Genomic DNA, 15,001 nt, shown 5'->3' on the forward strand with positions numbered 1-15,001 from the left:
CTGTGACCAGCTCGAAGGACGACTGGTGACTAGTTGATCTAAGGTGACCTCATTCCTATATCTACCTCTTGGCCAGGGCTACAGAAGCAATGTGTTTCTCCCCTCCAGCGGGCTACCCTAGGCTGCTTCATACAACAGCGGTGTTCAAGAGCAACAAGTGTATTTCAAGTTTCTGCTCGTGTCATGCCCAGTATCATTTCAACAGTCAGGGTAAGTCACATGGCTGAACCCAGAGTCACTGTGGAAGGAGACTACCCTAAGGATGTGGATACAGGGAGGCTTGAACAAATTGGTAGCTACTATATTCACTATGTGCCAGCTAATGTTCTAAATCCTGTAACACAATAACTCATTGAATTCTCCCAAAACTCAGTGAGGCAGGCAAAATGTACTCAGTCCATTTTACAGGTGAGGAAAATGAGACACAAAGAGGTTAAATAATTTGCCCAAGGAAGGTTACACAACTAAGTGGCAGCATTGTTATTTGAACCCAGTCAGTCTGGATGTAGATTTCATGCTCAGAATCACAGCATATATAACTGAGGGGTGTAAGGGAAACTATTCCTCACTGTTAAGAAGGAGAGACACAGGGCTTCCCTGGTGGCGCAGCGGTTAAGAATCCGCCTGCCAGTGCAGGGGACACAGGTTTGAGCCCTAGTCCGGGAAGGTCCCACACGCCGCGGAGCAACTAAGCCCGTGTGCCACAACTACTGAGCCTGCGCTCTGGAGCCCGTGCTCCGCAACAAGAGAAGCCACCACAATGAAGAGTAGCCCCCGCTCGCCGCAATTAGAGAAAGCCCGCCTGCAGCAACGAAGACCCAACGCAGCCAAAAATAAATAAAAATTAAAAAAAAATAAAAAAAATTAAGAAAAGGAGACACAGGATGACACACTCCCATTCTTTTTCTGGACACTGTCATGTGCAGATGTGAGGCCTGGTGCTGGGGCAGTCACCTTGCTAATACCCAGAGCCAAGGTAAGTTCAAACAGCCAGAGTTCTGCTACGCTATGGTGAAGGCTGCTCTGTTTCTTCTTATGTGAGATGACGAAACCCCTTATTGTATAAACAGGGCTGAGCGAAACTTTTCTCACACTTCCCATTTAAACCATTATGACGTTTCAACAACTAAGTCACATACCTCTCCAGGCCTTAATTTCTTCATGTATAAAATGTAAGTCTTGAATTAGATGACTGCTGAAGTTGTTTCCACTATTAACATTTATGATTTTAATGACACTGTTTGTAAGGGCAGCAATTTGGTTCCTGATTATGGTAGAGGGGCTACACACTAGCAAAAAGCTTAAACATTGGCAAATATTTAGCATTGTCTTTGTATTAGTTTTATATTGCTGCTGTAACAAATTACTATAAACTTACTGGTTGAAAACAGCACAATTGTATTATCTTCCAGTTCTGTAGTTTGGAAATGCAACCCAGATTTCAACAGGCTAAGAGCGAGGTGTAGGCAGGGACTGTACTCTGGAGTCTTTAGGGGAGAACTTGTTTACTTGTCTTTGCCAGCTTTAGAGACTGTTGGCATTCTTTGTCTTGTGGCCTTCTCCCTCCATCTTCAAAGTCAGCAAAGGCATATTGAGTTCTGCTCACATCACATCTCTTGGACCCTTCTGTCATTACATTTCTCTCTGACCACAGCCCACGGAAGTTCTCTGCTTTGAAGGATGCATTTGATTAGACTGGGTCTATTGGAGAATCCAGAAAAATATTTCCATCTCAAGGTCTTTAGCAAACACTTAATCACATCTTCAAAGTCCCTTTCACCATGTAAGGTAACATATTTACTTTTTGGGCATTAGAGCATGGGCATCTTTGGGGGGGCCCATTATTTTGCCTACCACAGTTGTCCTGGCAAATGTGTTTACTAAGCACTGCAGTAATATATATATTCACTTTTTTAATCTTAAAAATACCGTATTTTAAAATTCCTAATCATGGAGCTAACAGACAATCTTGAAAGCACCAGAAAGCACAAAGTAAACAGTAAAATTATCTATAACCTATTATCCAAGGTTAAGCACAAGTACCATTTTAGCATAAGTCCTTTACTTTCTATGAATATATTTCTGACAAAAAATGGATTCATATTGTACATATGTATCTTCACTGTCTTCGCTTTTCACTTACCACTAAATTATGAAAATGTGTCTTAAATGTAATGGCTACATAGCATTCCATCATATAGATAGGACTGACATGGTTCACTTAATGAATCCCTTACTTTTGGACATTTACACTGCTGCTAAACTTTCAGCAAAGATTCATTCACAAACATTTGCACCTAAATAGTTGGCACAGTCTTTAAGACCAAAATGAAATAGTGATTAAAATCTTGGGTTTTAGAGTTAGATTTTCTAGAAATGGAACTTTACCCTTCTTAAATGTTCTTACTCGTATGAATCTCAATACGGGGTGTCAGAATCCCCTGGTGTGCTAGTGAAAATACGAGTTCCTGGTCATGACTTAGATCTATTTAGTCAAACCCTCTCTCTTGAATATTGAAGCTCTATATTTTTAAAGAAGCTTCCATAGCTGTGATGCACACTTAGTGATATCTGATACCACCTCCAACTTTTCCTTACCCTGAAATTTGTTGACACAAATGTGATGGTCCCTACTTAAATACCATATCCCCTATAATAACCTTCCAGTGAAATGAAAGGAAAATCAAGGTGGAAAAGATGTGTATGAAAGAAATGGGAGCCACTTTCTCTGTACTGCTCCACAAATGTGTCCAGTTTCTTGCATAGAGGCGAATTCTTCATAGCCTGTCATCTAAATCAGAGTGGATATTTCCTCAAAGATTTTCTAACAAATTTAAATGCATGTATTAAAACTGTTTTGCGGGATAGCTTCATCCACAGGAGGGCAGACAGCAGAAGCAAGAAGAACTACAATCCTGCAGCCTGTGGAACAAAACCGACATTCACAGAAAGATACACAAGATGAAAAGACAGAGGGCTATGTATCAGATGAAGGAACAAGATAAAACCCCAGAAAAACAACTAAATGAAGTGGAGATGGGCAACCTTCCAGAAAAAGAATTCAGAATAATGATAGTGAAGATGATCCAGGACCTCGGAAAAAGAATGGAGGCGAAGATTGAGAAGATGCAAGAAATGTTTAACAAAGACCTTGAAGAATTAAACAACAAACAGAGATGAACAATACAATAACTGAAATGAAAAATACACTAGAAGGGATCAATAGCAGAATAACTGAGGCAGAAGAACGGATAAGTGACCTGGAAGACAGAATGGTGGAATTCACTGCTGCAGAACAGAATAAAGAAAAAAGAATGAAAAGAAATGAAGATAGCCTAAGAGACCTCTGGGACAACATGAAACGCAACAACATTCGCATTATAGGGGTCACAGAAGGAGAAGAGAGAGAGAAAGGACCCAAGAAACTATTTGAAGAGATTATAGTCGAAAATTTACCTAACATGGGAAAGGAAATAGCCACCCAAGTCCAGGAAGTGCAGAGAGTCCCATACAGGACAAACCTAAGGAGAAACGCTGAGACACATAGTAATCAAATTGGCAAAAATTAAAGACAAAAAAAAAATTCTTGAAAGCAGCAAGGGAAAAATGACAAATAATATACCAGGGAACTCCTATAAGGTCAACAGCTGATTTCTCAGCAGAAACTCTACAAGTCAGAAGGGAGTGGCATGCTATACTTAAAGTGACAAAAGGGAAGAACCTACAACCAAGATTACTCTACCCGGCAAGGATCTCATTCACATTCAACAGAGAAATGAAAAGCGTTACAGACAAGCAACAGCTAAGAGAATTCAGCACCACCAAACCAGCTCTACAACAAATGCTAAAGGAACTTCTTTAAGTGGGAAACACAAGAGAAAAAAAGGACCTACAAAAACAAACACATTGTGACCACCTAGAGGGGTGGGCTAGGAAGGGAGGGAGGGAGGGAGACACAAAAGGGAAGAGATATGGGAACATACGTATATGTATAACTGATTCACTTTTTTATAAAGCAGAAACTAACACAATATTGTAAAGCAATTATACTCCAATAAAGATGTTAAAAAAACAAAACAAAAACAAAAAACAAAAAAATCCACCAAAACAATTAAGAAAATGGTCATAGGAACATAGATATCAATAATAACCTTAAACGTGAATGGATTAAATGCTCCAACCAAAAGACACAGGCTTGCTGAATGGATACAAAAACAAGACCCATATATATGTTGTCTACAAGAGACCCACTTCAGACCTAGGGACACATACAGACTGAAAGTGAGGGGATGGAAAAAGATATTCCATGCAAATGGAAATCAAAAGAAATCTGGAGTAGCAATACTGCTATCAGATAAAATAGACTTTAAAATAAAGAATGTTACAAGAGACAAGGAAGGACACTACATAATGATCAAGGGATCAATCCAAGAAGAAGATATAACAATTATAAATATATATGCACCCAAACATAGGAGCACCTCAATACATAAGGCAACTGCTAACAGCTACAAAAGAGGAAACAGACAGTAACAATAATAGTGGGGGACTTTAACACCTCACTTACACCAATGGACGGATCATCCAGACAGAAAATTGATAAGGAAACACAAGCTTTAAATGACACAACAGACCAGATAGACTTAATTGATATTTATAGGACATTCCATCCAAAAACAGCAGATTACACTTTCTTCTCAAGTGCACATGGAACATTCTGCAGGATAGATCACATCTTGGGTCACAAATCAAGCCTCAGTAAATTTAAGAAATTTGAAATCATATCAAGAATCTTTTCTGACCACAACGCTAGGAGATTAGAAATGAATTACAGGGAAAAAAACGTAAAAAACACAAACACATGGAGGCTAAACAATACGTTACTAAATAACCAAGAGATCACTGAAGAAATCAAAGAGGAAATCAAAAAATACCTACAAACAAATGACAATGAAAACATGTCAATCCAAAACCTATGGGATGCAGCAAAAGCAGTTCTAAGAGGGAAGTTTATAGCTATACAAGCCTACCTCAAGAAAGAAGAAAAATCTCAAATAAACAATCTAACCTTACACCTAAAGGAACTAGAGAAAGAGGAACAAGAGAAAGAAGAACAAACAAAACCCAAAGTTAGCAGAAGGAAAGAAATCATAAAGATCAGAGCAGAAATAAATGAAATAGAAACAAAGAAAACGATAGCAAAGATCAATAAAACTAAAAGCTGTTTTTTTTTGTTTGTTTGTTTGTTTTGTGGTACGTGGGCCTCTCACTGTTGTGGCCTCTCCCGTTGCGGAGCACAGGCTCCGGACCCGCAGGCTCAGCGGCAATGGCTCACGGGCCCAGCCACTCTGCAGCATGTGGGATCCTCCCGGACAGGGGCACGAACCCGCGTCCCCTGCATTGGCAGGTGGACTCCCAACCACTGCGCCACCAGGGAAGCCCTAAAAGCTGGTTTTTTGAGAAGATAAACAAAATTGATAAACCATTAGCCAGACTCATCAAGAAAAAGAGGGAGAGGACTGAAATCAATAAAATTAGAATTGAAAAAGGAGAAGTTACAACAGACACTGCAGAAATACAAAGCATCCTAAGTGACTACTACAAGCAACTCTAGGCCAATAAAATGGACAACCTGGAAGAAATGGACAAATTCTTAGAAAGGTATAACCTTCCAAGGCTGAACCAGGAAGAAATAGAAAATATGAACAGACCAGTCACAAGTAATGAAATTAAAACTGTGATTAAAAATCTTCCAACAAAGAAAAGTACAGGACCAGATGGCTTCACAGGTGAATTCTATCAAACATTTATTTATTTTAATTTTTTTAAAGGAACTCCATTATTTATTTACTTATTAATTTATTTTTGGCTGTGTTGGGTCTTGATTTCTGTGCAAGGGCTTTCTCTAGTTGCGGCGAGTGGGGGCCACTCTTCATCGTGGCGTGCGGGCCTCTCACTATCGTGGCCTCTCTTGTTGCGGAGCAGAGGCTCCAGACGCGCAGGCTCAGTAGTTGTGGCTCACGGGCCTAGTTGCTCCGTGGCATGTGGGATCCTCCCAGACCAGGGCTCAAACACATGTCCCCTGCATTGGCAGGCAAATTCTCAACCACTGCGCCACCAGGGAAGCCCTATCAAACATTTAGAGAAGAGCTAACACCCATACTTCTCAGGTTCTTCCAAATAATTGCAGAGGAAGGAACACTTCCAAACTGATTCTATGAGGCCACCATCACCCTGATACCAAAACCAGACAAAGATACTACAAAAAAAGAAAATTACAGACCAATATCACTGATGAATATAGATGCTAAAATCCTCAGCAAAATACTAGCAAACAGAATCCAACAACGCATTAAAAGGATCATACACCATGATCAAGTGGGATTTATCCCAGGGATGCAAGGATTCTTCAATATACGCAAATCAATCAATGTGATACACCATATTAACAAATTGAAGAATAAAAACCATATGATCATCTCAACAGATGCAGAAAAAGCTTCTGACAAAATTCAACACCCATTTATGAGAAAAACTCTCCAGAAAGTGGGCATAGGGGGAACCTACCTCGACATAATAAAGGCCATATACGACAAACCCATATCAAACATCATCCTCAATGGAGAAAAACTGAAAGCATTTCCTCTAAGATCAGGAACAAGACAAGGATGTCCACTCTCACCACTATTATTCAACATAGTTTTGGAAGTCCTAGCCATGGCAATCAAAGAAGAAAAAGAAATAAAAGGAACCAAAATTGGAAAAGAAGAAGTAAAACTGTCACTGTTTGCAGATGACATGATACTATACATAGAGAATCCTAAAGATGCTACCAGAAAACTACTAGAGCTAGTCAGTGAATTTGGTAAAGTTGCAGGATACAAAATTAATGCACAGAAATCTCTTGCATTCCTATACACTAATGATGAAAAATCTGAAAGGGAAATTAAGGAAACACTCCCATTTACCACTGCAACAAAAAGAATAAAATACCTAGGAATAAACTTATCTAGGGAGACAAAAGACCTGTATGCAGAAGACTATAAGACACTGATGAAAGAAATTAAAGAGGATACCAACAGATGGAGAGATATACCATGTTCTTGGATTGGAAGAATCAATATTGTGAAAATGACTATACTACCCAAAGCAATCTACAGATTCAATGCAATCCCTATCAAGTAACCAATGGCATTTTTTACAGAACTAGAACAAAAAATCTTAAAGGGAGACACAAAAGACCCCAAATAGCCAAAGCAGTCTTGAGGGAAAAAAACGGAGCTGGAGGAATCAGACTCCCTGACTTCAGACTATACTACAAAGCTACAGCAATCAACACAATATGCTACTGGCACAAAAACAGAAACACAGATCAATGGAACAGGATAGAAAGCCCAGAGATAAACCCATGCACCTATGGTCAACTAATCTATGACAAAGCAGGTGAGGATATACAATGGAGAAAAGACAGTCTCTTCAATAAGTGGTGCTGGGAAAACTGGACAGCTACATGTAAAAGAATGAAATTAGAACACTCCCTAACACCATACACAAAAATAAACTCAAAATGGATCAGAGACCTAAATGTAAGACCGGACACTATAAAACTCTTAGAGGAAAACTTAGGAAGAACACTGTTTGACATAAATCACAGCAAAATCTTTTTTGATCCACCTCGTAGAGTAATGGAAATAAAAAGAAAAATAAACAAATGGGACCTAATGAAACTTCAAAGCTTTTGCAAAGCAAAGGAAACCATAAAGAAGACGAAAAGACAACCCTCAGAATGGGAGAAAATATTTGCTAACTAATCAACGGACAAAGGATTAATCTCCAAAATATATAAACAGCTCATGCAGCTCAATATTAAAAAAACAAACAACCCAAACCAAAAATGGGCAGAACACCTAAATAGATATTTCTCCAAAGAAGAAATACAGATGGCCAAGAAGCACATGAAAAGCTGATCAACATCACTAATTATTAGAGAAATGCAAATCAAAACTACAATGAGTTATCACCTCACACTAGTTAGAATGGGCATCGTCAGAAAATCTACAAACAACAAACGCTGGAGAGGGTGTGGAGAAAAGGGAACACTCTTGCACTGTTGGTGGGAATGTAAATTGATACAGCCACTATGGAGAACAGTATGGAGGTTCATTAAAAAACTAAAAATAGAATTACCATAGGACCCATCAATCCTACTACTGGGCATATACCCAGAAAAAACCACAATTCAAAAAGACACATGCACCCCAATGTTCATTGCAGCACTATTTACAATAGCCAGGTCATGGAAGCAACCTAAATGCCCAACGACAGACGAATGGATAAAGAAGATGTGATACATATATACAATGGAATATTACTCAGCCATAAAAAGGAATGAAATTGGGTCATTTGTTGAGACGTGGATGGATCTAGAGACTGCCATACAGAGTGAAGTAAGTCAGAAAGAGAAAAACAAATACCGTATGTTAACGCATATATGTGGAACCTAGAAAAATGGTACAGATGAACCGGTTTGCAGGGCAGAAATTGAGACACAGATGTAGAGAACAAACATATGGACACCAAGGGGGAAAGCAGCGGGGTGTGTGTGTGATGAATTGGGCGACTGAGATTGACATGTATACATTGATGTGTATAAAATGGATGACTAATAAGAACCTGCTGTATATAAAAAAAAAAGTTAACATGACATGTTCCTCATCAAAAAAAAAATGGTGTGTATGTGTGTGTGTGTGTCCGTGTTGCTCATTCTGAGTAGTGATTAGAAGGGAGCTAAACTTTATTTTGCATTTATTATGCACTAGGCCCTTCCTAAGTGATTATATATCTCCATGCCAACTTACAATGTTTCAACTTACAATTTCACTTTACAGTGGTGCAAAAGCAATACACATTCAGTAGAAACTGTACTTAGAATTTTGAATTTCGACCTTTTCAAACAGGGCTAGCGATGAATGCAGTCTAATACTCTCTCGTGATGCTGGCAGCAGCAGCTCCCAGTCAGCCACACAATCACAAGAGTAAACAACGGGTACACTTACAGCAATTCTGTACCCATAAATCCATTGTTTTTCACTTCAGTACGGCATTCAATAAATTACATGAGATATTCAACGCTTCATTATAAAATAGGGTTTGCATTAGATGATTTTGCCCAAATGTAGGCTAACGTAAGTGTTCTGAGGACATTTAAGGTAGACTAGGCTCAGCTATGATGTTTGGTAGATTAGGTGTATTCTATGTATTTTCAACTAACAATGTTTTCAACTTACAGTGGGTTTATCGGGATGTAACCCCATCCTAAGTCAAGGAGGACTGATCTATCTATCTGTCTGTCTATCTAACTATCTATCTAATCCTCAATGGCCCTAAGAAGTAGCTATAATCCCCATTCTGCAGATGAGGAGACAAAGCCATAGGAAGTTAAGGGTTAAACAATTTGTCCAAAGTCTCACAATTCATAAACGATGATGACTGGATACAAACTCAAGATGTGAGTCCAGACTCCATGCTTTAAACCCATTCCTATCAGGCGCCATTATAATTTCACTTCTGTATAAACAATATTAAAAATAGTAAGAGCTACCACTTATGACATGCTCTCTCAGTGCTAATCACTATATGCACTGACATTTCATTTCATCCTCACAGCAAGGCTCGGAGGAATTGTTTTTATTGTATTCTTTAGGAAACCAAGCTCAGAGACGTGAACTGGTTTTCCCACGGCTGCATAGCTAGTAAGTGGCAAAGCTAAACCTCTGCCTACATCTCTGACTCTAAATCCCAAGGTCTTAACCACTGCTTTATTCTAAGAGTAAAGAGTATCTTATTAGATAGAAACATCTTTGGTGTATTACTTGCATTGGCCAAAGAGTTCATTTGGGATGTTACAGAAAAACCTGAACGAACTTTTTGGCCAACCCAATAAAATATTATCAGTAAATATCCTGGTTTCACTTATTAGCATAGAAAGAATTAACAAGAATGGCAGACAGAAATGGTCCCAGAAGGGGAAAAAAATGGCTTCAGGGGAGGAGGTGAGCTGAGTTTTGCATAGAGATGTTCCTGACACTGGCCCCCATGCAGAAGGTCCTCTGAAGATACCGCTGAACACTGACCATCCAATTCAGAAAAGCCACTGCCTTAAAGCTGGACTCTGAAGTCAGCTCCCATTCTCACACTGCGGTTTCTGACATCTCAGTCCACCCTTGGAGACCCAGCCATCTCAAGAAGGCAAACATGCCCTGTGGTTCAACCCTGCCTGGGACATGGAGAGCCTGGATTGCATAAGCAAAGCCCTTTAAGTGATGCTTCAGCCACAGAAAAGAAGGAGCCAGATTCTTGGAGTCTGCCATTTATCATGGGAAGGAAATGGTTTCCAGGCACACTTAAAGGGCTTTCACTGTCCTCCTCAAAGCAAATGACAATTTTAAAAAAATTAGGATATTTTAAAGATGCCTTATACAGTATATACAGTATAAGATATTATGAGACTCCACTGATTCATGTTTCGGAGCTAAATCATTGACAATGAAGGCAAAACAAGAGCTGTGGGAAGAACTGAAGAAATGTGTTTTCTAAACAGAGCACTTTAAAGAAGTTATGATTAAGGTAAGTGGAATTGAAAGAGGTAAGAGAATACAGACTGCCATAAAGTTAGTAACTATCACAAAGTGTGTTGTTAGTGGAGACTGTTTCGATAAGAACCGAAAGATGTCAGAGCAGAAACAGAGCTCTGGGGCCACCTAGAGGTCGTTCTTCAACAGTCTTATGGCTTTCAGTTGCGTATTCTTTTCATTCTGTTTTTCACATAGCTTTTAAAGCAATATGTAATTAGTTGGATGAAGCTAATTAAACCAAAATTTCATAGATATTCAGGTTTTCCTATAGGTTAAATTTCCTTCGCTACTAGGCAGTAGAGGTTGGAGTGTTAGAAAGGTTTTCACAAAATAGCTGTTGGCTGCTTCTGGTTTTGTGGTCTTAGATTAGGCCATCTCTGGGAGATCAAAAGCCTCCATGGGTAAACAGGTTTGTGTGATTTTGACCAAAACTGAACAATTTGGAATTTCCTGACAAGGAACAGAACTCTGGAAACTACCTTCCCTACCTTGTCAAGAAATGAAACATTGTGTGAATTGGTGTTAAGCCAAATGTTTCCACCATGGATGCCATATTGAACAAGAAGTTTGGGCCTAAATGATTTCACAGACCATTTGATATTACATAAGCAAATTTTATGAGAATTACTGGAAAGACTGGCATTGCTTTAGATGAAAATCCAGTGATTTAATGTCTATTTTCAAAAATGTGATACTTAATCCTTCCAAAGTGAAATGTATGACCCAATCCAAAAATGGGCAGAAGACCTAAACAGACATTTCTCCAAAGAAGACATACAGATTGCCAATAAACACATGAAAGGATGCTGAACATCATTAATCATTAGAGAAATGAAAATCAAAACTACAATGAGGTATCACTTCACACCGGTCAGAATGGCTATCATCAAAATATCTACAAACAATAAATGCTGGAGAGGGTGTGGAGAAAAGGGAACCCTCTTGCACTGTTGGTGGGAATGTAAATTGATACAGCCACTATGGAGAACAGCATGGGGGTTCCTTAAAAAACTAAAAATAGAACTACCATATGACCCAGCAATCCCACTACTGGGTATATATCCTGAGAAAACCACAATTCAAAAAGGGACATATACCACAATGTTCATTGCAGCACTATTTACAATAGCCAGGACATGGAAGCAACCTAAGTGTCCATCGACAGAGGAATGGATAAAGAAGATGTGGCACATATATACAATGGAATATTACTCAGCCATAAAAAGAAACGAAATTGAGTTACTTGTGAGGTGGATGGACCTAGAGTCTGTCATACAGAGTGAAGTAAGTCAGAAAGAGAAAAACAAATACTGTATGCTTACACATACATGGAATCTAAGAAAAAAAATGGTCAGAAGAACGTAGGGGCAAGACGGGAATAAAGATGCAGACCTACTAGAGAATGGACTTGAGGATATGGGGAGGGGGAAGGGTAAGCTGTGACAAAGTGAGAGAGTGGCATGGACATATATACACTACCAAACGTAAAATGGATAGGTAGTGGGAAGCAGCCGCATAGCACAGGGAGATCAGCTCGGTGCTTTGTGTCCACCTAGAGGGGTGGGATAGGGAGGGTGGGCGGGAGGGAGACGCAAGAGGGAGGAGATATGGGGATATATGTATACCTATAGCTGATTCAGTTTGTTATAAAGCAGGAACTAACACAACACTGTAGAGCAATTATATTCCCATAAAGATGTTAAAAAAATACAATAAAAAAAATTTTTTAAAAACCAAAGTAAAATGTATGCTCTTAACTTTGTAACTGATACTATCTATTATAGATGGGAGAGCAATCTAATGAAAAGAACATTGGGGGGCTTCCCTGGTGGCGCAGTGGTTGAGAGTCCGCCTGCCGATGCAGGGGACACCGACCGGTTCGTGCCCCGGTCTGGGAGGATCCCACATGCCGTGGAGCGGCTGGGCCCGTGAGCCATGGCCGCTGAGCCTGCGCGTCCGGAGCCTGTGCTCCGCAACGGGAGAGGCCGCAACAGTGAGAGGCCCGCGTACCGCAAAAAAAAAAAAAAAAAAGAACATTGGGTTCCAGGGCCAGTACTACAATTGCATATTTCTGAAGTTGTTACTTGATGTGGTGGCTTTCAACTGTGCCAACTTATCTGAGCTGGAAATGCATTTCCAGGCATTTCTTTCTCCTGGTTACAGTTGGCCACAAGAGAAATTTGCATGAGATGTAGAAGGTGAAAATGAACAGCAGGCGCTATGCTCGGAAGGTCAGAGCAGGGCCCCAAGCACTGCTGTGGCTCACACACACTACTGCCTATCTGCCGGCTCACCTTGTTGACACCAGTAGCCACTAGCTCTCAACTCCTTCAGCTCCTGCCACGTCTTGCCCTTCAGTTTTTCCAAGTCTTAGGCCAAGCATACATGCAGCTCAATGATGAAGGGCACTATCTCCATCATCAAGGTTGGAGGGAGAGAGATGAACACGGGTTCCGGTTTGTCCCGGTGGGTTCCAGTTTGTTTCTGAAGGTTCCAGTTTGTCCTGATGCTCCTTTACCTCAGGTCAAGCTTTGCTCCCTGACTGCTGGTTCTGCTGAGCTACTGTGACTTCAACTCACCACGAGACATGAAAGCAACAGCTGTACGTAGACTCCTCTACCAGCTCTCACAATTGCCCATGACCTAATCCATATAAAGAGCCCTCATTCCATGTCACTCAAAAGGGTTCTGCTTCTCTGATCAAACCCTGATAATGTTGACCTTACAGAGCCTCAATTACTTCATCTGTAAAATGTAACAGGGATACTAGAAGATATCTTAGTTTTTCTCTATTGGATACCAAAAATTTTAGCTTTTGTTAAGAGTCCCTTTGATAAGTGTGACAAAGGTGGCAGTCCTTCAAAACTCTATTAAAAGGTTACTAAATTCATAATCATTATTATACATTGTGAATGATTATTCATTAAATAAGTGGTTGCTATTCTTCTCATCATAGTAATAGCTAACTTTTACTGATTACTTAACATAGGCAGACACTGTAATTTATTGACATAAATTAATCTGACTTAATCCTAACAATAACCCTACAAGGTAGGTAATGTTCCATTTCATAGATGAGAAAAGTGAGGCTTAGAAGGGACAAGTCAGTCAGTAAGTGACAGAGCTTAGATTTTAATTCAATAGGCAAGATACAGGGCCCAGGTTCTCATGCTGTGTATAGAGAATAACATGCCTGAAACCATAGTCCCTGTCCTCAAGAAGCTTACCATGTAACGGGAAATGCAGTCAAGTAAATTATTTTAATTCAGGAATGTAATTCTATGATATTTTAGCATATAATGGGACATACAAATCAGACAGGGAGGTCTAAATGAGTTAAAATTGGAGCTGAACTATGAAAGACAAAGTTGGATTTACTTAGAAGAAAAGGGAAGAAAGGATATTCTAGGCAAATAAAATTGCATGAACAAACGCTTGGAGACAGGAAGCAGCTTGTCACGTTGAGGGATATTCTGAAATACCCTGAGTATTTCAGGATGGTCAGTAAAAAAGATATGAGGGTGAAGAGAGAGAAGGGGAGAGGCAAGGTCAGAAAAGGAAGAAGTTGTCATCATGCTATGGGAATTTAAGGATTTTTTTTGGAGGACAGTAACACGGTCAGATTTGCATTTCATAAACCTCAAGATCTCTGGCAGCAGCTTGGAGGATGGTTTGGAGTTGGAGGAGAATGGATACAGGGAAGACAGCAAACTGGGTGCAAGGAATGAGGGAATGAGGATGTAGACTGTTCTAGATCGAGAGGCAGGGTGAGCCTGGAGACAGTGAATTGTAGCAGTCTTGTCCCCTCATGACCGTGGCCCAGTTGAGGCCTTTAGCTGCTGGCTGAGCATTCCTTATTGTCCTGGGACCCATTACTGGAAGGTGGTAGGCATCCCTTGAGATTCCTCAAAAAACATTGCCAGCGTCAAAACTGTACGAGACACAATAATCTTGAACTTGGAGAACCTCATGGTGCACTGGCAGGTAAACCATGAACATTTTCATTTTGAGCTCTTCCACAGGACTTTAAGGATCTTAACTACTGAGAATCAGTTCTTAAAATGAGAAGGCCAAGTACTGCAGTGGACAAGTGTTGTGGACAAGGAGGTGTGACTAGCTGAGTCTCAACTTTCTAATAAGTCACACCTGCAGCATTACTGAAAGGATGAAATCAGCTACCACATATAAAATATTGAGCTTATTGCCTTGCACATAAGAAGCCATCAATAAATATTAGTCTCCTTTCACCTTTCCTTCTTTTTCTTCCTATTTCTATGGCCCCCTTCATATGTGGTAAATGACAGTTATGTGTCAATATCATGCAAACATATGCTAGAAGGAATCTAACCTTATTGAGTGCCAAATGT

The sequence above is a fragment of the Mesoplodon bidens genome, assembly GCF_964165515.1.
Source record: "Mesoplodon bidens genome assembly, chromosome: X".
NCBI classification, from domain to species: Eukaryota; Metazoa; Chordata; class Mammalia; order Artiodactyla; family Ziphiidae; genus Mesoplodon; species Mesoplodon bidens.